Consider the following 23,243-nt stretch of genomic DNA (forward strand, 5'->3'; position numbering starts at 1 on the left):
TCTGAGACAATCCTTCCTAATACCTCCAGGATGGCAATGACAAATGACTTGTTTCCATTCTTGGACTCTGGTCTAATTACTCTCATCTAATGGAAACATGGAGAGGGTGATGACACCCCACTCCAGTACTCTTGCCTGGAAAATTCCATGGACAGAGGAGCCTGGTAGGCTTCAGTCCACGGGGTCGGTAAGAGACACGACTGAGTGACTTCAATTTCAGATTTCACTTTTCATGCATTGGAGAAGGAAATGGCAACCCACTCCATTGTTCTTGCCTGGAGAATCCCAGGGATGAGGTTGCACAGAGTCGGACATGACTGAAGCGACTTAGCAGCAGCAGCAGCAATGGAAACCACTCCTTTGTCAGCAGTGTATGTGTGCTTGGCACTTGTAGATGTTAGACCTTGAGCCTGTCCAAAAATGTGGCCATTCCACTCTCCTACTTGGAAAGTGATCCTATCCCTGGTGGCTATAATTTGGAATTTGAAATAGATATCGACGCTAGTATTTACTTGGAGTATAGTTTCTTTGAAACAACTATAAAATTTGTTCCAGCAAATCTAGGCTACGCAAGAGACACAGATCCTCTGCTATGTGACGTCAAGATGGATTCAGGCTCCACATGGAGGTTGCAGTGTGATACCTATCAGTTTTTTCTGCCAGAGAATGACCACACTGAAGAGGCATTGCTGAGGCACCTACACAGGATGGCCGAGGTGCCTCAGGTACAGACCAATGCTGTCAAGGTGGTCACCATAACAGCTGATGAAAAGTGTTTCCTTCTCTTTGAAGACAAGGTGTAATTTACAGTGTTATCATTTAGGGTCCATTTCTAAACACATCCATGGCTTATGTCCCTGCTCACATGTATGCATGCAGGTTTGAACAGAGGAGGGTAATTGTTCTTCCCTTGGAAGAGTGTATACCAAAGTCTTCTTGATTCTTTTTGCCCTGCTTAGGCTCTTCATCTTTCTTTGGATACAAATTCTGAAAAACAAAACTATTTTTTATAGGCTTTATCTTCATGGGGTTCTTCTTTCTTAAAAAAATAATTTGTTTTATTTGGAGATAATTACTTTACAATATTATGGTGGTTTTTGCCATACATTGCCATGAATCAGCCAGGGGTGTACATGTGTCCCCCATCCTGAACCCCCCTACCACCTCCCTCCCCATCCCTTCCCTCTGGGTTGTCCCGGAGCACCAGCTCTGAATGCACTATTTCATGACACCTAGTAAATATGATGTCCGGCTGATTGTGAGGGCCATAGCTGGAAGCATCAATGGAATTTCCTTGGTAGCTACTTGGTGGTGATTCGTAGTCCTCATGCTCTGCATGCTGTGTGTCATACTGGTGCTGGGCTTCCTCACTGCAAAAGTGGTTTTCTTCACCCCCCTGAGAAACCCAAAGATTTTTCCATGTCGACGTGTTATTCTGGGTGACCTTCTCTTGTATAGCCATTTTCATTCCGGTGGTTTTCATGGGCTGCTTATGAACACTGAATATCCTGAGTTGTGGATTCATTGGCTCCTTATTTGGTGGTCTTGGCCATGGACAGTTACCTGTACATAAGCCTTTTTTAACATTACTTTGAAGGTATATTCAGGAGAACTCTCCACGTGGATTTCTGCAGAGTGTTCATGAATATTCCTTTCCAAATGAGTGATTTTATTATCCTGGCAGTATACCAGATGCTGGCTGTAAATGGAATTATGCTACAGATTTAAAGAGAAAGGGCGCTGTTTTTCCCTCCCCATGCATACAAGTTATGAAAGCAAGAGCATGAGCGCAGAGTGACAAACATTCTTGGACACAAGCTACTACATCCCTCTACTGAGACAGAGGCCCTACAGCTGATTAGCCCAGAGCAAAGGGCTCTTCCAGAAGAAACAGCCAGATGAAGAGAGAACACCCTTGCTTCTGTAGATGCCAGAGTGCCTGGTCAGGCCAATCTAGAAGTACAACCCAGGCACCGACTTCGGTTTGGTGTTGCTGCCCACCTGCTTCTGCAGTCTCTGGAACAAGCCCACTAAGAAACCGGCTCTGCCTCCATGCTTTGTACAGTACTATGGTCTCTTTTTTGATAGAGGGTAAGGACATGCCTGGGAGATGACAGTAATTCCACGTGAGAGTAAGGTGGCCATAATGTTGGTGGCAAGGAGGTTTTTCTATATTACCAAATGCATAAGAAGCTACATTTTTGGTTTACAAGTATGTGTCAGCTTACTCCATTAAATAGATACACTTTTTTAAATGGAAATTAAAAAATAACCATTGTTCTGTTTAAAAAAATGCAGCAAAACACCAAGGGGTAATACATAATACAGCAAGATGCATATTAATCAAAATGATGAAAATTAAAGACAGATAAAATATTAAAAACAAGAGGAAAACAACAAATAACATACAGAGGAGCTTACATCAGATTATCAGCTGATTTCTCAACAAACTCTACAAACCACAGTTTTACCTATATGCATCTTTGTCAGCTAAGTGATGTCTCTGCTTTTTAACCCTAGGGCTAGGGCTGTCACAGATTTCAAGGATCAAGCATGTTTTAATTTCACCCCTGCAGTCACCACCTGCAGTGATTTTGGAGCCAAGAAAATAAAATTTGCCTCTGTTTCCATTGTTTCCCCATCTATTTGTCATGAAGTGATGAGACAGGATGCCATGATCTGTTTTTGAATGTTGAGTTTTAAGTCAGCTTTTTCACTCTCCTCTTTTACTCTCAAGAGGCTCTTTAGCTCCTCTTCACTTTCTGCCATCAGAGATTGTCCAGCTCTCCCATCTGTACATGACTACTGGAAGAACCTACAACCAAGAATTCCCTACCCAACAAGACTCTAATTAGGATTTCATGAAGGTATGAAGCCTTTCCGGACCAACAAAAGTTGAGAGAATTCAGCACTACCAAACCAGCTTTACAAGAATTTTCCGCTCAGTCATCCATATGACAAGGTCTCTCCCCTCATGCCCATCAGGTCTTTGCTCCCATAGGCCACCAACCAGTGAGGGCTGGACAGAGAGGCACAAGCTACATGCTCAGGGTGAGGACAAGGCCTGAATGCCCTGAGGACAATCTGAGGGAACTAACGAGAGACAGCAACCCAAACTGTGGGATAGCCAAAGACAAACAAAAAGAGAGCCTTCATGTGAAAGACTCTAACCTATTGCAGCCGGGCTTGCTCACAGAACAAAGGATTGACCGAATACAATAGGAGAGCCGGTCACTAAGGCACCATGAGGCCTGTGCAGGGAAAAACAGAAAAAAAAGATTCCTGCGGCCAACCAGTGACTAATCTTTTGACAATTCCTTGAATAAGGAAGGCTCTCTTTAGGATGGCTCAGCAGTGACCCCTAGGCTCTTGTAAATCAATCTGGACTGAGAGAAGAAAGATGAAAAGTAGCAGAGAAGACTAGTGGCCAAAGAGTTGGACTGGGTGACTCAACAACCATTGATATCTAAAGCCATGCTTGGTGCCCTGTTTTGGGCGGCATAGTATCTGGATGCAACTTGCTATCACTCTCCATGAAGGACTGGTGAAGCCAGTATGAGCTTTGGTCAGCAGTGGGTGCAAGCTCGTTACTGATGGTACACTTTAGGACGAGCTCTGCCATGTACATGTCAGAGAGCTTTCAGAAAATCTAATAAAACTGTACTATAGACCATGTGTGAAATTGAGGGGAGGGGGTGCATGTTTTTCTCTTCTCAAAAGTGGTAATTTCCACAATAGTTCACAATTTTCTTAGTAGGTGCTGCTTTCTCTATTATCTGTATTTTGGACAAACCATTTAAGGTGGCCTGTAATTCCTCACCCAGCATCTCAGGTTTCTTAATATGTTGAAGATCCATCTTTTCCCCAGTTTAAATGTAACATTTTAAATGACTTTCTTTAGAAACTGAAAGTCTCATATTTCCATCCAGAAACTAGAACATATTGAGGGAAAGAGTATAAAATCTTCCAATAGAATGGATGCAACAGGTTCAGATACTTAGGTGCTCCTGTAGTAATTAAGGCCCAAACGTATGCACAGAGGATACCAATGAATCAGGGGATTGCACAAGAATTATCATACTGCCTGATGTCCATGCATATCTGCTCCACCCCTGCTGTTCCATTGGTCTGAGGGGAATTGATGACTTCACAAGTGGACCATATGATTTAGAACATAGACACTGGCAGTGCCGAGAAACCAAACACACCTAGCCAGGCCACTCCCAACACATAGGTTAGGAAGATAGGCTAGGACAAGAAGGAAAAAAAAAAAGTCACTAACCAGGGCAAAGAACAGCCCCCAGAAGGAATAATAGGGCATTTCTCCCAATACTGAACCTGTGGGATGCAGTCAGAGCGCTGATTGGACCACAGTATCCCCAAAGCTGGTGCCAAATAGGGACAGTAGGAGAATCAAGCCAGTTAAAGGGACTTTTCAAGTCCTTCTTTTAGTTAAGTAGCACATAATGCCCAAGAGATGATCTATCTTGTCCAAGGTCATAGAACTAGTGAAAATATCTCCCATATTGTACATTTACATTCTCAGAATACATACCAACAGAGTGCATGGCTGAGGCCTTGGAGTTCAGTCAAGTTTGGCTATTTTGTTTTTTTAAATGGAAAGACCCAAGGCTAGATCGTGTGAGGTTCACCTTGCAGCCACACTCAGTTGCCTCCTTTTGGTCGCCTAAGGAAACTAGAAACAACTCACTTTGTTTTATTTCAAGAACACAAGTTTTCCAAACTTTGTGAATTTTTTAAAATGCCAAAGCAAATTTCAGTTGATTCTTTTAAAATATTTTATTTATTTATTTTGACTGTGCTGGGTCTTTGGCGCTGCACAGCCTTTTCTCTAGCATTTTCTCTCTAGGTGTGGTGCTTGAGCTACTCATTGCCGTGGTTTTTCTTGCTGCAAAGCACGGGCTCTAGAGCACAGGCTTAAGTGTTGTGGTACATGGACTTAGTTGCCTCAAGGCTATGGGATCTTCCTGGATCAGAGACTGAATCTTTGTCTCCTTCATTGCCAGGTGGGTTCTTTACCACTGAGACACCAGAGAAACTCAGATTTCAGCAGCTTCATAGTTTGTTTCTCCCTGGTAATTATAATTGGGCTACTCCAGTGTATGGTTTCTTTTTCTTCCCCTTCAAAACAAAACTACTTTCTTTCTAATAAGACATATACACTTAGGAAATGTCTGGTAGTTCTTTGGTGGACCTCCCTTCCTGCAGTAGTTAGAGCTCCCTAGGTCATTTATGGAGAAGGCAATGGCAATCCACTCCAGTACTCTTGTCTGGAAAATCCCAGGGATGGAGGAGCCTGGTAGGCTGCAGTCCATGGGGTCGCAGAGTTGGACATGACTGAAGCGACTTAGCAGCAGTAGCAGCTGGGCATTCATATCTGCTTTCCCTAGTGAGAAGGGTAGGGGTGGGGACAGTGAGGAATTCTGATGGGCAGTTCTATTCTCCCTGATGGACAGAGTTATAGTCTTTCCTAACTCAAACAAGTTAGAGTTCTTAGCATGTTGCTCCAGCTCTCATCAGTCACCTAAGTCTTCCTACCATGCTGCCATTAAAGCCCATTCAATATCCATTTGATATACCAACAAAAGCACAGTGTTCAAGGTACAGGTAACCAGTGAAGAAATGAGTGAAGGTAATACAGCTCTTCTCCAAACAACAGTGGCTTTCAAGTTTCTAGAATACACCTTTCCTTAAATAGACCATAAAATATAGAAAGGATAAATGCAGTCTATGTGGAATAGAGGATAATCTTCCAGCCTGCACTGTGGTACAGAAGCTTCATATTTGCTCACCACACAATCCCCATAAGAACTGCTCCAAAAAGGCCCACGTGGCCTCCCACCTGGCTTAGAATGAAGCACCCACTGCTTTGGCACTGGCTTCTTGTACTAATTAGCAAACCTGAATGATAAGGCAAAAGTTCAACTATTCAAGTATATAAAATGTTCAACATCAGGTAGTTGCTGATTTGCATCTATGCCACTGCAGAAGTTAATCCCTTTCACTTTTACTACTTCATGAGTAGAAGTTAGCAGGGGTAAACTGTTGTCTAAAAGTTGCCAGGAGGGTTTTTTTTGTTTTTATTACTATGTACTCTTCACTTTTTTAGAAAAAAACAGCTCCTCCTTGCCCCCACCCCCACACACACACACACAACCACAGAAAAAAACAGATTCCCTCTAACTGAATAGTAGCCTCTTGTCTTTTTAAATAATGGCTATGGATGTGAGAGTTGGACTGTGAATAAAGCTGAGTGCTGAAGAATTGGTGCTTTTGAACTGTGTCTTCTCAAGAGAAGACTCTTGAGAGTTGCTTGGACTGCAAGGAGATCCAACCAGTCCATCCTAAAGCAGATCAGTCCTGGGTGTTCATTGGAAGGGCTGATGCTGAAGTTGAAACTCCAATACTTTGGTCACCTCATGCGAAGAGTTGACTCATTGGAAAAGACCTTGATACTGGGAGGGATTGGGGCAAGGAGGAGAAGGGGATGACAGAGGATGAGATGGCTGGATGGCATCACCAACTCGATGGACATGGGTTTGAGTAAACTCCGGGAGTTGGTGATGGACAGGGAGGCCTGGCGTGCTGCGATTCATGGGGTTGCAAAGAGTCGGACATGACTGAGCAACTGAACTGAACTGAACTGAAATTCCCAAAACCTTATATTCATTGATTCCATTGTTCTTTGGACTTAACCTTAAAAAGCCAAAGTGAAATCAGGATCCATTTGTGGTTCTGGGATTGAAAATTTTCAGATCAATAAAGAAGTGATAGAAATGAGGATGGTATTTCATCTCCATAAATATTCTAAGCAATATACTTTTCTCAAATGACAGTCTCATGAGGACTCTTATTTGTCCTTTGGGAAGTTTTGTGTCCAAGTGTGCACTAGTATATACGTTTATATATCCTTGCATTTTTCACTTTTTTCCTCCTCAGATGCATTGCCTAATCCAGAGACTTAGCATTCTTCCATTTCTCTCACCTCATACTGAAGTATAGAGCCATAAAGAGTTCATCTTTCCCAGTGTTTTGGTTTGTGTTCCTCTACCCCATCCCTGAAGCCTAGTTCAGATCTCCAAAATAGTTTACTACCACTTGTGCCACAGCTTGTTGAATGGATGTAGCTGTGTGCCAAAAACATTTAAATTTACTTTGTATGGTTTTCTCATGATTAGACTTCATCCCCATTGCCCCTGTGAAAGATGTTCAAATATAAGAACCATTGTTTGTTCATAAACTGTAAAAAAATAAATAAACAAATGGGTACTGGAATAGATTTCATGTAAAGATTGTAATTTCTTAGTGACTGCCTTAGTTCATATACTTGTTGATGACAGAGGTCTAAATTTAAATCCTTGCACTGCCACTGATGAGATAAGTGCTAGCTACCTGCTGTAATAGGTGCTTGATAAATACCTCCAGAAGCATTGCAACAATTTCTAATAGTGTATAGAAGTCTTTATAGCCATAAAAGTTGTATTCAAATTTGTCCATGTTTAGAACCAAAGGAGACAAATGGTAGTTATGAAAGTTATTTTTTTCTTAATAGGAACTTAACATTTCAAAAAATCTCCAGTAATTTTATTATCTGTACATTAATAATCAAAACAATTATGTACCTCCAGTCATTGATTTTAATTTATTCTCAACAATATGCTGAGGCTCTCTTCATGTTCCTGACTTTAAATCAGCATGAACATTACCTGTATCATAGACTCTTCATGCACTGTCAGTGAGCTTTTACCAAATCTTCAATACATAGAAACACACAGAGCTGTGGCTCTGGCTGGCTGTCAGTCACTGGGGATCTGTACTCACCATCCCACTGATGCACCCAGCACAGGCAGTTTTTTTAATCTGCCTGTACAGTTCTTTCACTGAGCTTACAGTATAGAAGCCTTCTGCCAGCAGAATGATCTCATACAAGAAGAAACAGGATGTACTTCCATAGATGACATAATGCATCAGTTGTATTCTGTGAAAAGATTTAAAGTGGTTACATTCATGGCCTGGTGAACAGGTGATTTTGGCCTCTGGAGGGAGGCTGTGAGGGTGGGTGACATCCTGTGACAGCCAGTCCATGGTGCTGCAGGCAGGCATCCCTATCCAGACTACCAAAACCTGGGCCCTTTTTCCAAGGTGGGCAACCTTCCCAGACAAGGGAGGAGTTTCCTTTGGGCAGGGCCTTGTTGGACTTTTCGTACTTATCAGATGAGATTCATCCACATGTAAGGAGATGTAGACATTGACAAATTACAATCATTTATCCAGGACTCATATTTGACAACAGGCAATATTGTCCAATGATAAAACACTCAACAAATAGGATTAGAAGGAAACTACCAAGGATAATAAAAACCTACATCAGACTCATAATAAATGATGAAAATGAAGTATTTCTTCTATGATGACGATGCTTGCTTTTAGCATTTCTTTTCAGCATTGCAATGGAAATCCTATACAGACCAATTAGGAAAGAATAAAAAATAAGAAGCATCTAAGTTAGGAAATAAGTAAAATTATCTCTGTTTTTCTTGATATGCTCTTATATGTAAATAAATTTTATGATCTCACACACAAACACACAAGCAAAACTTCTAGAACTTTAATTAGTGAAGAGGCAGGGATGCAGAGACATTACCTTCTATATGAATCACTTATCAATGTGAAAATGAAGTTAAAATTCAAATTAAAGTGGTATCCAAAAGATAACTTAAATGTTTAATATTAAGTTAACCAAGAATATAAAAGAGTTGTGTGATGAAAACTATAAAACACTTCTGAAAGAAATTGAAGAATAAAATAAATGGAAAGACATCATGTTCATGGACTGAAATTATAATACTATTAGGCTGTCATTTTTACCCAAAGTGATATACACATTTAATGTACTCAGTGTGAAAACCTGAATTTTTTTTTTGAAATAGAAAAACACATTCTCAAATTTTTTTGGAATCTCAGAGAACCTCCTGGAATAACAGGCAAACAAATCTTGAAAAAAAGAGGAGCAAAAGCAAAGGGTTCATACTTCCTGATTTCAAAACTACTACAAAAATACAGTAGTGAAGACTGAAGATTGTTGCTGTTCAGTCTCTAAACTATGTCTGATTCTTTGTGACAGCATGAACTGCAGCACTCCAGTCACCCCTGTCCTTCACTGTCTCCTGGAGTTTGCTCAAACTCATGTCCATCAAGTCAATGATTCCATCCAACCATCTCATCCTCATTGTCCCCCTCTCCTCCTACCCTCAGTCTTTCCCAGCATCAGGGTCTCTCCCAATGAGTTCTTCACATCAGGTAGCCAAAGTATTGACACTTGAACATTAATCGTTCCAATGAATATTCAAGTTAATTTCCGTTAGGATTGACTGATTTCATTTCTTCACAGTCCAAGGGAGTCTTGAGTCTTCTCTAACACCACACTTCAAAAGCATCAATTCTTCGGCACTCAGCCTTCTCTATGGTCCAACTCACATCCATACGTGACTACTGGAAAAACTAGCTTTGACTATACAGAGTTTTGTCTGCAAAGTAATATCTCTGCTTTGAATATGCTATCCAGGTTGGTCATAGCTTTTCTTACAAGGAGCAAGCATCTTTTAATTTCATGGCTGCAGTCACCATCTGTAGTGATTTAGGAGCCCCCCAAAATAAAGTATGCCACTGTTTCCATGGTTTCCATTTATTTTCCATGAAGTGATGGGACCAGAAACCATGATCTTAGCTTTCTGAATGTTGGGTCCAGAAGCCATGATCTTAGCTTACTGAACGTTGGGTTTTAAGCCAACTTTTTCACTCTCCTCTTTCACTTTCCTCAAGAGGCTCTTTAGTTCTTCTTTGCTTTCTGCCCCAAGGGTGGTATCATCTGCAAATCTGAGGTTATTGATACTTCTCCCAGCAATCTTGATTCCACTTGTGCTTCATCCAGCCTGGCATTTTGCTTGATGTACTCTGCATATAAGTTAAATAAGCAGGATGACAATATACAGCCTTGATGTACTCCTTTCCCTATTTGGAACCAGTCTGTTGTTCCATGTCCAATTCTAACTGTTGCTTCTTGACCTGCATACAGATTTCTCAGGAGGCAGGTAAGATGGTCTGGTATTCTAATTGCTTTAAAAGTGTCCCACATTTTGTTGTGATCCACACAGTCAAAGGCTTTGGCATAGTCAATAAAACAGAAGTAGATGTTTTTCTAGAACTCTCTTGCTTTTTCAATGATCCAACAGATGTTGGCAATTTGATCTCTGGTTCCTTTGCCTTTTCTAAATCCAGCTTGAACATCTGGAAGTTCACAGTTCACATACTGTTGAAGCCTGGCTTGGAGAATTTTGAGCATTACTTTGCTAGTGTGTGAGATGAGTGCAATTGTGCTAGTAGTTTGAACATTCTTTTCGGGATTGGAATGAAAATTGACTTGTTTCCAGTCCTGTGGCCACTGCTGAGTTTTCCAAATTTGCTGCATATTGAGTGCAGCACTTTCACAGCATCATCTTTTAGGATTTTAAATAGCTCAACTGGAATTCCATCACCTCAACTAGCTTTGTTTGTAGTAATATTGGAGTCCCAAAACAATAAACCTGCCACCATTTCCGCTTTTCTCCTTTCTTTTTGCTATAAAGTGATGGGACCAGATGCCATGATATTAGTTTTTTGAATGTTGAGTGTTCAGCCAGCTTTTTTCACTCTCCTCCATCATCCGCATCAAGAGGCTCTTTAGTTCCTTTTTGCTTTCAACTATTAGAGTGACATCATCTGCATATCTGAGGCTGTTTATTTCTCCCAACAATCCATATTCCAGCTTGTGATACCTCCATCCAGACATTTTGCATGATGTACTCTGCATGTATGTTAAATAAGCCTGGTGAAAATATACAGACTTGATGTATTCATTTCCTAATTTTGAACCAGTCCATGTTCCATGCCCAGTTCTAACTACAGCTTCTTGACCTGCATTCATGCTTCTCAGAGGACAGGTAAGGTGGTTTGTTATTCTCATCTCTTTAACAATTTCCCACCATTTGTTATGATCCAGACAATCAAAGGCACTAGTGTAGTCAGTAAAGCAGAAGTAGATGTGTTTTTGTAATTCCTTTGCTTTTTCTGTGGTCCAATAGAAGTTGGCAATTTGATCAATAGATCCTCTGCTGTTTCTAAATCCAGATTTTGTATCTAGAATTTCTCAGTTCATATACTGCTGAAGCCTAACTTGAAGGATTTTTTAGTATTACCTAACTAGCATGTGAAGTGAGTACAATTATATGGTAGTCTGAACATTCTTTAATGTTTCCCTTCTTTGGGATTGGAATGAAAACATCTTTTCCTGTCCTGTGGCTACTGGTGAGTTTTCAAAGTGCTGGCATATTGAGTGCAGTACTTTTAACAGCCTCATCATTTAGGACGTGAAACAACTCAGCTGGAATTCCATCATCTACACTAGCTTTGTGAGAAATAAAGAAAATTTAGGAATAAGGCAAAGAGAAGAGGAGCAAAAAAATGGTGAAAATAGGCAAAATTAAATAGAAGTATATACTGAAAAAATCTGTGAATACTAAGGACAAACGATAAAAACAGAAGAACTGATGCTTTTGAACTGTGGTGCTGAAGAAGACTCTTGAGAGTCCTTTTGACTGCAAGGAGATACAACCAGTACAAAGTCAGTCCTGAATATTCACTGGAAGGACTGATGCTGAAGTTTAAGCTCCAGTACTCTGGCCACCTGATGCAAAGAACTGACTCATTGGAAAAGACTCTGATGTTGGAAAAGATTGAAGTCAGGAGGAGAAGGGGATGGCAGAGATGACATGGTTAAATGGCATCACCAACTTAATATACATGAGTTTGAGTAAACTCTGGGAGATGGTGAAGGACAGGGGATCCTGACATGCTACAATCCATGGGGGTCGTAAGAAATCAGACACAGCTGTGTGATTGTTGTGAACCAAACCAAGAAACAGAACAACAACAACAAACTAGAACAATAGAAAGCTAAAGTAAAAGTAGAAACATAGAAAAAGTAGGATTTTAAAAAAAATTCCCAGCAGCCAAAATAGAAATAATGCTAATAATAAAAGCAACAACCATGACAACAGAGGGGGGATAAAGGAAAGAAAAAAGGAAAACACTCCAGAACCAACAACAGAACAAATTAATACATAGTAATAATAATAAATGTCTTACTAGGATCCCAGCTGTCAGTGTCCTAGTCCCCACCATGAGCCAGAGCACAGCTCCATCTCTCCAAGAAGCTCTCCACTGCTGGGGAGGATGGGTCTCTGGACCTGCTATTGGGACTGTCACACTCTAATCTGACCCTATTCCTCTGTGTTCTTAAAACTGCCAGAGCAATGTGTTTTCCTCTGTGGGAACTCTCATTTGTTCTTTTATGTATTCCATAGAGACAGCATCTGTGTAGTTGATCATGTGAATTTAATGGGCAGCTTGTGCAGCTGGTGGAAAGGTTTTTGATCCTCTTCATTAATCACCTTGCCCTTAGAGTTCAACTGTGGTTTTATCTCCACCTCTGCATGTGGTTTGTCCACTGGGGTTTGCTCCTGAGGCTGTCCTGGAGGACTTGGGTCTGCCCCAGTGAGGGCCAGGTGTGGGTGGGGACCTCAGTGGTGTCAGGAATGCAGCAGAGCCAGTGACCACAGGCACAGAAGATTAGTTCGAAAAGGGTTCTTTTTACTGAAACAGCCTCCCTGGTTTTCCATCTCTATTGCTCAGCACAGCAGGTGGTCAAAGGCCCCTCTGGCTGGGGTCCTTCTCTATTGTTGGAAAGAGAAAGAAGTTACAGTGAAGGTTCCACCCTTGCACATGACTCAGCAGTGTTGCCCTGCCTCCATGGCTGTTCGTCTGTCCTCCAGAGGCATTTCCCACTGTGATCTCATATCCCTGCAGGCCATTTCCCCACAGTCAACAGCAGACCTTACCGTGTGATTGTTCTCCAATCCCTATGGTCCAGTTCCCAGCTGTTGCAGATTCCCAGGGACTAGTGTCCCTCACTGGTGCATGCAGGGCTGTGGCATGGATTGTCCGTGTGATTATCACTCCAGACTCATAGATTAGCTGCTTGACTCCCTCAACAGCCTCAAATGCCTCCCCTCTGTCTCAAATTATTGCTCCTATGTGGAGATCTCACACTTGCTTCAGTTCCTATACCCCTGGGGTGTAGGTCCAGTTCTACTCACTGTCCTCCTTTTCCCTTCCTTCTTTCATTCTTCTAAGTTTTGTGTGGATCAATATATTCCTTTCTGGCAGTCATGGACTTCTGCCTGCTCTCAGCTGCTGTTCTGCAAGATCTTCTGTGTCTGAAGGGGTATTCCTGATACATCTGTGGAAACAGAAGTTCTCCAATCCACCTACTCCTCCACCATCTTGCTGATTCACTAAGGGATTTTCTTTTTTAAGAGATCTTTATTACAAATTCAATCTCCTTATTGATTATAAGTATGTTCAAGAATTCTTTTTCTTTTGGTTTAACCCTGGTTAATCTTGTGTTTCTAGGAATTTGTCCTAGCAAGAGTCCCTCTGTCCTTTTAGTTCATTTACCTAAAAGTTTGTCAATTGTGTTAATGTTTTCAAAGAACGAGCTTTTAGTACATTGATTCTTCTATTATTTTTTCCATCTTATAGTTCTATTATATGATCATTAGTCCTTATGACTTCCTTCCTTCTGCTAGTTTTGAGTTTAGTTTATTCTTTTTTTTTTCTAATTCCTTAGGTTATAAAGTTAGGTTGTCAATTTGAGACAAATACTTGTTTGCATAAGAATTTGAAGTTTTTAATTTCTTCCCTGTCACTGCATCTGATAAGTTTTAGTATGTTTTCATTTTTGTCTAAATTTTCCTTGTGATTTCTTCCTTGATCATTTTGTTGTTAAAAACCGTGTTGTTAAAAAAAAAAAAAAAACAACTGTGTTGTTATTGCATTAAATTAATTGTGCTAAATTTCTTAATTTTCCATTCATTATTGGTATCTAAATTCATTTTGTTGGAGTTGGATATGTATGATAATGTATCTTTCCATTAATGCTTAATTTGTGGTCTATATATGATCCACCCTGGAATATGTCCATGAGCACTTGAGAAGACTGTTTATTCTCTTGTTGGGTAAAATGTCTTTCATATCTCTTGTAGCTCAGTTGAATTATTGTTATTTTATTCTTCTGTTTCCTTACTATCTGTTTTGGGTTGTAGAAATGTCTGTTTCTCCTTTCAGGTTTGTCTAGTTTTATTTCATACATGATTATCTATTGTTGGTATTTCTAAGTAATGTATATAATTGTTTTATCTTCTCGGTGTCTTGAATCTTTCATCAGTATATAATAATACCATTTTCATCTCTTTTAAACTGTTCAAATTTAAAGATTACTTTGCATAATGTTCATGTAGCCACTCTTGCTCTTTCCATGGTTTTTTGGTTACTGTTTGCATGGAATATTACCTCCCCTCCTCCTTCACTTTCATTCTATCTTTGGATTTAAAATGAGTCTTCTGTAGACCACATTTAGTTGATCATATTGTTTTACCCATTTTTTCAGACTCAGCCTTTTAACTGTAGAGTTTAATTCATTTATATTTCAAGTAAAACTGCTAAGGAGTGACTTCATTCATTTTGTATTTTTTCTATATGTAAACCTTATAGGTAGTTTTGTCTCTTATTATATTACTGTCTTCTATTGTGTTCAGTTAATTTTTGTAATGGAACATTATAACTCTTTTTGGGTATAGTGTTAATTGCATTGTGGTAACCAAAAAGAATACATTTAACATATGAAAACTATGTTACTATAATTAGAATTTCCACCAATTTAACATCAGTAGTACCCAAAACTACTCCTTAAACATCTCCATCCATATCCCTTATAGGATATCAGTGCTAAGGAAAGGTCAGAGTGTAAAGTTAAGATACTTTCATGACTTTCCTGATCCTGTATCTTTCCCTGGGCAGGATCAATTACTTTCTAATTTCCCTCATATATGTTTTGGTTTTGAATATCCTCTACTTCAGTGCTAGCTTCCAAAAAGGGAAAAGAGAAAGTTGAAGCAAAGGAATTGAAAATGATGAGCCAGGGTGAAAGGGAGTTAGAACAATGAAAGAAAGTGCATTTGTAATTCATAAGTAGAGCACAAATTCTTGATACAGACAAGATTATTTTTGCATATTCTGGTTTCCTAAACTGTTATGCAAGCTGCTCCAGGAACTGATGTAGAACTATTGCCATGAGGCTAGGCTTGGAAAATGGGCAGTTTCTACTGCGATAACAGCTGAAATTGAACAAAATTAATTATTCAAGCTTTCCCCTGCCAACTGTATTCCTTAAACAGGATCCAGAGTTCTAAAATAGTTACATCAGAGGGATTTAGCCAATATAATTATTGCCTAGGTAGGGACACAGATTCATATTGCTTTCTATTCCCACTTCTGTCTAGAGTACTTGTACACTGGAGTTTTTTTGCAGAGGAAAAAATACTGTGAGGGGGGTGACACTTAAAATCCACTTCTAGAAGTTCTTGAGAATGGTCCCAAGATGGCGGAGGAATAAGACTGGGAGTACATTTTCTCCCCCCCAAAATCATCAAAAGATCATTTGAATGATGAGCAAGTTCCACAAAGCAACTCTGAATGCTGGCAGATGTCACCAGGCACCCAGAAAGGCAGCCCATTCTTTTTGAAAGGAGGTAGGACAAAATATAAAAGACAGAAAGAGAGACAAAAGATTTAGGGTTGGAGACCTGCCCTGGGGAGAGAGTTGTGAAGGAGAAGTTTCCACACAGTAGGAAACCCTCTCACAGGCAGGTCTGTGGGGAGTTTTGGAATCTCAGAGGCAACATAATTGGGAGGGGAAAAAACAAACAAACCCACAGACTAGTCCTTAACCAGCACCAGTAGCCCAGATGTTCGTGTCCGCCACCAGCAAGCAGGAGCAGGGCAGGGAGGTGCGGGCTGCATCACTGGGCCTGAATCAGATCAGGCCTGAATGTCCTGAGGACAATCTGAGGGAGCAAACATGAGATAGCAACCTAAACTGTGGGATTTCCAGAGAGACAAAAAAAAAACTTTCCCTGGAAAGGCTCTAACCCACAGCCTGGAGTGTTCAGAGAACAAAGTATTGAGAAAATACCAAAGGAGAGCAAGTAGCTGCATAATGGTCCCTCCACTCTGAGAGGCAGAGAGGCAGGCATGTGAAAGCCAGAGCAGGAAGGCAAGGGGCTGCTGCAATCTCAGATGCAGAGATGGCATCTTCCACCAGACTGTGAGCAAGTTCCCAGTTGCCAACCATGTCTTCCTGGGATCCTGGGTGGTTGACATCCACCAGGACAGTAGCAGCCCAAGATCAGCTGCCCAGAGGAGACACATGGTACACCTGAGACAGTGTTCTCATGGCACACCCAGGAAATCAGGCAGCCAGGACAGGTGAAATTATTAAGATGCACAACCCACCAGGGACAGTGAACTTGCTAAGCACCTGGTTGCCTGAGCTGCTTGGATCTTGGAAGGTTACAAAACAAATTCCCAACTGGGTCTGTGCCCTTGCAGAGTAACTGAGAACCACAGCGGCCTACACCTGGAAAGTGCAAGAAAGTCTGGCCCATTTGGGACAGTTGCCCCTGCAGAGCACCCTGGAGTCTGAGCAGTGCCCAGGAAGCAGTGTAGACCCAGTGTAGACCCGCCTTGGGCTGTGGCAAACCCAGGGTGGTTCATACACTGCACACACTCCCCACACACACCTGCGATAATTGCAATGTCCCTGCCTCCCCACAAAGCAACAGGACAAGTGAGCCTAAATAAGTGGTCACCTTTGCCCCCTTGTGTCAGGGCAGAAATTAGACACTGAAGAGACTTGCAAACAGAAGGCAAAATAAAGAAGGAACCTTTCTGAAAGTGACAGGTGCAACAGATTTAAACTCAGTGGTTAACAATGACTGTGCATTGCAGGGGACCTATAGACCTTCAGAACAAGTACAATCTGGAACAGGGAACTATCTGAAACTGAACTGACCCTCCACTGCCCACAATAACTCCAGAGAAATTCCTAGATAAATTTTTACTACTATCACTTTTTAATTCTCTTAAAAAATTAAGTTCTTTATTACTTCTTTAATTTTTATTTTCATAACCTACCTTTACCTTGCAAAAAAAGACCCTATTTTTAAGCAAATTTTGTACATTTTAAAGAATTTTTGAGATTGATTTTGTTATTTGTTTTTTATATTGTATTTTTTACAGTCTAACCACTATTCTAGATTTTTAATCTTTTTTTTTTGATATTTGATTTCAGTTTTGTACCTTTAAGAATCTAATCTTCAGTACCCATTTTCACTTAGGGATGTGACTCCTGGCTTGATTACTAACTCCCTTTTTGACTCTCCCTTTTCTCCACTAGGTTACACCTATCTCCTTCCTCCCTCTTCTATTCTCTATGTAACTTTGTGAATTACTCTGGGTGTTCTGGATTGTGGAGAGCACCAAGTGAACTCATTACTGGCTAGATTGCTGTTTCTACTTTTGACACCCCCTTTTCTCCTCCTGGCCACCTCTATCTCCCTCCTGCCTGTTCTCTTCTCTTTGTATCTCTGTGAATCTTTCATGGTCCCTTTCTGTGGAGAATTGTTTCACCATTAACCTAGATGTTTTATCATCTGTGCTGTAAGGATGAACAAGCCTGTAAAAGAAGGACTGAAAACCAGAGGCAGGAGGCTTGACTGCAAAACTTGAGAACTTCAGAGAACTCCTGATTCCAGGGAATATTAATAGACAAGATCTCAACCCAAAGCCTCCAAATGTACACTGAAATCAAGCTCCACCCCAGGAGCCAACAGGTTCCACTGCAAGACATACCATGCTAATTCTTCAACAAAGCAAGAATACATTAAAAGACAGGCTGTTCAAAGAAATGCCAAACCCATAGACACCCCAAAACTCATTAGTGGACACTTCACTGAACTCCAGAGAAAAGATTCAGCTCCACCCACTGGAACAGAGATGCATGCTCCCGCAACAAGAAAGCTTAACAAGCCACTAGGCCAACCCCACCTATAGGGAGCAGGCTCCACACTAAAGAGGAACCACAAACTTCCAGCATGCAGAAAGGGCACCCCAAACACAGCAAACTAAACAAAATGAAAGGGCATAGAAATATTCAGCAGGTAAAGGAACATGATAAATAACCAAACCAAACAAAAGAGAAGATAGGGAGGCTATGTGAAAAAGAATTCAGAATAGTGATAGTGAAGATGATCCAAAATCTTGAAAACAAAATGGATTTACAGAAATATAGACTAGCAACGAGAATTGAAAAGATGCAAGAAGTGTTTAACAAGGACCTAGAAGAAATAAAGAAGAATCAATTAATAATGAATAATGTAATAACTGAGATTAAAAACACTCTGGAGGGAACCAACAGTAGAATAACTGAGGCTGAAGAGAGGATAAGTGAGGTGGAAGATGGAATGGTGGAAATAAAGCAGAGAGGAAAAAAAGAAAAAAATAATTAAAAAATTAGCACAAACTCAAGGAGAAGGCAATGGCAACCCAGTCCAGTACTCTCGTCTGGAAAATCCCATGGATGGAGAAGCCTGGTAGGCTGCAGTCTATGGGGTCGCTGAGAGATAGACACAGTTGAGCAACTTCACTTTCTACTTTCATATATTGGAGAAGGAAATGGCAACCCACTCGAGTGTTCTCTCCTGGAGAATCCCAGGGACGGTGGCGCCTAGTGGGCTGCCATCTATGGGTTGCACAGAGTCAGACACGACTGAAGGGACTTAGCAGCAGCAGCAGCAGCATGCCTGAGGTAAAGTGGCAGTTGTCTTGCTCCTTTGAGGGGAGACATCGGTGGTGGCTGGGATATAAGACCCTGGCAAAGGAGCGACAAAATAGAAGTTGGACTTGCCATAAGTGATAAAAGGAAAGTAAAAGCAGGATGGGTGGTGGAAAATCCAAGCTGACCATTTTTGAATGTGTGATTAAAAACTTCAGAAAGGGCTTTGGAGGAGACTATGGCATAAAGTTAACCCCAAACAAGCTTAAAACCTTTTGTGAGATAGACTGGCCATCCTTTGGGGTAGGATGGCCCTCAGAGGGAACCCTAGAACTGAACAAAATTTGGACTGTGTACTCTGAGGTAACCAGGCAGCCCGACCACCAAGATCATTTACTGTACATCGACTCATAGCTATTGATTGTGCAAAATTCACCCCCTTGGAAATGGGTATGTTATCTTAGAAGATGGGAAAGCAAGATTCTGCTGGTTCAGGCAGAGCCCCAGCAGTAAAAGCCAAAGAAAGTGCATCGTGATCCAGAAGAAGAACTCCTGCTTCCTCCCCCACATTGGAGAACACGGCGGAGGCCCTCAGAATAGGGAGAGGGAATAGGAGAAGAAGATTTTCCTCTCCCACCTCCCTCAGTGGAGGAGGCTCCCCTCCCTGTTACTGTACCACCAGGGACAATAGGAGTGACTGTGCTGGCATTATATCCTCCCCTCCCTACTCTAGAAGGAGAAAAAAGCCGGGAACCAAGTGTTTGGAAACAACTGAGGTCCACAAAGAAGCCACAGGAAAAAGGGGTTTTGCAAATGCCTCTCAGTGAGGTCCAGGCAGCACCACAGATGGTGCCAGATGGGCACATCCATCCTGGCCCCACTTCTCTTTACTATCAGCCATTCTCTGCCACAGATATCTTAAACTGGCAAAGGCACACTCACTATTCTGAGAAACTGCAGGGCATGATTCACCTAATGGAGACTATTTTTAGGACCCATGGGCTGGTGTGGAATGATATAGGTCAACTTCTCCTCACCCTTTTCAATACATAAGCGAGACCGAGGTCCTTAAAGAGACACGAAAATGGTGCTGGGAAAATGCACCAGAGGGCCAAGTGGATCCTGAAACTTGGGCCCATGAAGCCACTTTTGATAGAAGACCAGATTGGGACTTCAACACTGACCAAGGTAAGCGGTCCTTGGAAAAATATAAGAGGGCTATTATACAAGGCCTCAAAAGTGGGGCTTGCAAGCCCACTAACATAAGACTAACACCATGATCCAAAAAAACAGATGAGACTCTAACTGAGCTCTCTATGAGAGAGTGTGAGAGGCCTTCTGACAGTACACCCACTTTGATCCCTGAGAACCAAAGACTTATAAATGTTGCCTTTGTGGTCCAGTCATATCCCAACATTAGGAGAAAACTTAAAAAAAAAAAAAAAAAAAAAAAAGGAGCGATTCTCAGCTCTTACCAGCACCCAGCTGATAGAAATTGCTGACCAGGTTTTTGTCAACTGGGACCAGGAGGCTACAAAGGAGGCCGAGAAAAAACAACAGGAAAATGACAAAAAGTCTCATCAAAAGATTCTCCTGGCCGCTGTGTTGGGCTTTCCAGATCCCAATAAACAGCCAGCTGCTCCACCCCAGCGAAACCCTTGGACACTAGGCCCCTGAACGTCCCTCCAGCAACACCAGTGTGCCAGATGTCATGGGTTTGGGCACTGGAAAAATGATTGCCCCTTGAACAAGATTAAGTCAATGGCCTCTGAGCCGGCAGACTCCCTGATTGGGATGGCTGGCATGGACTCTGAATAGGGTAGCTGAGGTTCCAGTGAACAAGGTCCATAGGAGCCTATGGGACATTAGAAGTGGGGGACTGTTCTATAGACTTTATGGTGGGCACAGGAGCTGAGTTTTTGGTGGTAACAACTCAAGTGGCCCCCTTGACTATCACTATCACAAATCTATCACAGTTGTTGGGGCAACTAGAGGGAAGATACAGCAGGTTATCTATAGTCCAGGTTATGCCAGATAGGAGGGACCAAGTTGTGCATGAATTCTTATATGTTCGTGAATGTCCAGTCCCATTATTGGGAAGAGACTTATTGACTAAACTGGAAGCTCAAATATCCTTTTCACAAAAAGAGCCAAAATTACAGGTGGAAACAGAAACTTCCCTTCTGTCTGTGACAATACTGAGGGAAGATGAATGGAAACTCTATCAGTCACAAACAAGTCCTAACAAAGCTGTTTCCTGAAGTATGGTGTGAAAATAACCCCCTGGACTTGCGAAAAACCACCCTCTGGTGGTAGCAGAGTTAAAGACACAGGCCAAGCCCATAAGAAAAAAAAAAAATCCTATACTTCTGGCTGCCAGGGAGGGAATCAAGCTTCACATTGATACTCTGAAGGAGGCAGGCATACTGGTGGAATGCCTCTCTCCACAGAACACCCTTACCCTCCCAGTAAAGAATAATGAGTACTGGAGCAGGTTGCCATTTCCTTCTCCAGGGGATCTTCCTGACCCAGGGATCGAACCCGGGTCTCCTGCATTGCAGGCAGATACTTTACCATCTGAGCCACTAGGGAAGCTGCAAAAGAAGGATGAGCAAAAAGATTATCAGCCAGTTCAGGCCCAAGGTTAGCAAATGAGGTGATGGTGACCTTACACCCACCTGTCCCTAATCCCAATACCTTACTAAACGTAATACCTCCTAATGCCCGGTATTTCACTTGTTTGGACTTGAAAGATGCTTTCTTTTGTATAAGAGTGGCTCCAATTGAGTAATTGAAGTATTTTTCTTTTAGAATGGGAGGACCTTGAAATGGGTTGAAAGACCCAGATGATGTGGAATCAACTACCACAAGGACTTAAAAATTTCCCAACTATATTTGAGGAAGCTCTAGCAACAGACCTCCTCTCCTTCCCATTGGATGATACCAAGTGTCAAATTCTGCAAAATGTGGATGACCTACTCCGCAAAATGTGGATGACCTACTCCACACGGCAGTCTCATACTCAGAGCTGGGAAGGAACTAAGACTTTCCTGGGCCTGTTAGAATAGGCCAGATATAAGGTGTCAAGAAAAAAGGTCCAAATCTGCCAGACTGAGGTAAAGTAGTTAGGATTTGTTACAAAGGAGGGGAGGCATGCTCTAGGCTTAGAACAAAAACAAGTAATCAATCGGATAAGCCAGCCTACTACCAAAAGGGAAGTGAGAAAATTTGGGGGAGCCATGGGTTCCTGTCAGATTTGGATATCTGGCTTGTCACAAATAGCTAAATCCTTATATGCCACCACTATGGGACCTGTAATGACTCTCTAAGTTGGAGACCAGAACAGAATCATGCTTTTGAACAATTAAAGAGAGCCATGACAGAGGCCCCTGCATTAGGTCTCCCTGATTTGACCAAACCTTTCCCTCTGTACATCCATGAGAAAGAGGAAGTAGCACTTGGGGTGCTGGCACAAAGAATAGGCTCATGGAAGTGACCTGTGCACATTACCCAAGAGGCTGGATCTTGTAGCCTCTGGATGGTGTCCATGACTGAGAGCAGTGGCAGCTGTCACCATTTTAACAAGAGAGGCTGTCAAAGTGACTACAGGACAGACTATTACAGTAAAAGTACTATATGCCATCGTGTCTCTCCTAACAGGGTCTGGGGCAAAATGGCTTTCCACTTCTCAGATGTTACATTATCAAAGACTTTTATGTGAAAATCCCCGAATAGAGGTGGAATCCTGTCAGGCTCCCAGCAACTTATTTGCAGGTGAGGCAAGGCCCTCCCAGCCATGATTGTGAGGAGATGCTAGAGGCAGTCTACTGTAGCCATCTGGACCTTAGAGATGTCTCTTTAAGTCAACCAGATGACACTTACTACACAGATGGGACCAGCTACTTGAAACAGAAAAAACTGGATATGGGGTAACCACAACAGATACCTGTATCTGTATGTCAAGGCAGGATGGCTCCCGACATATTGGGTAGATCAACAAGCACAGATCTGTGCATTTATACAAGCCCTAAAATTGGCTGAAGGTAAGAGGGTAAATATACTGATTAACGGTATGACTTTGCTACCTTGCATGGAGCCATATATAAAGTAAGGGGGTTATTAACTACATCTGGCAAAGAAATAAAAGAAGAGGAAATTCTGCTGCTGTTGGAAGCAGTGTGGGAACCTGCTGCAGTGGCAGTAATGCACTGTAGAGGCCACAAGAGGGTGGACACAGTTCAGGCAAAAGGGAACTGTCTGGCTGACCAATCAGCCACCCAACACAATACAGCAACCAAACTTACTGTAACACCTATGGTGTTTAGCCTACCAACCGGCCAAGTGGCCCCAGTCTATGACAAGGAAGAAATCACCTGGGCATGAACTGAGCAAGAAACACTGTTGGGAAAAAAAAAGAAAGAAACACTGTGGGAGGATGGATGATGCAAACTCT

At 41.7% G+C, this 23,243-nt stretch overlaps 2 pseudogenes; both read left to right on the forward strand.

Annotated features, from left to right (window-relative positions):
• The first annotated feature begins 373 nt into the window (after positions 1 to 373).
• LOC110132253 (transmembrane 7 superfamily member 3 pseudogene) lies at positions 374 to 3,668 on the forward strand (annotated as a pseudogene).
• Positions 1,214 to 3,668, forward strand: LOC110132256 (transmembrane 7 superfamily member 3 pseudogene; annotated as a pseudogene).
• Positions 3,669 to 23,243: the final 19,575 nt, after the last annotated feature.

This window comes from Odocoileus virginianus, unplaced genomic scaffold (assembly GCF_023699985.2).
Source record: "Odocoileus virginianus isolate 20LAN1187 ecotype Illinois unplaced genomic scaffold, Ovbor_1.2 Unplaced_Contig_32, whole genome shotgun sequence".
NCBI classification, from domain to species: Eukaryota; Metazoa; Chordata; class Mammalia; order Artiodactyla; family Cervidae; genus Odocoileus; species Odocoileus virginianus.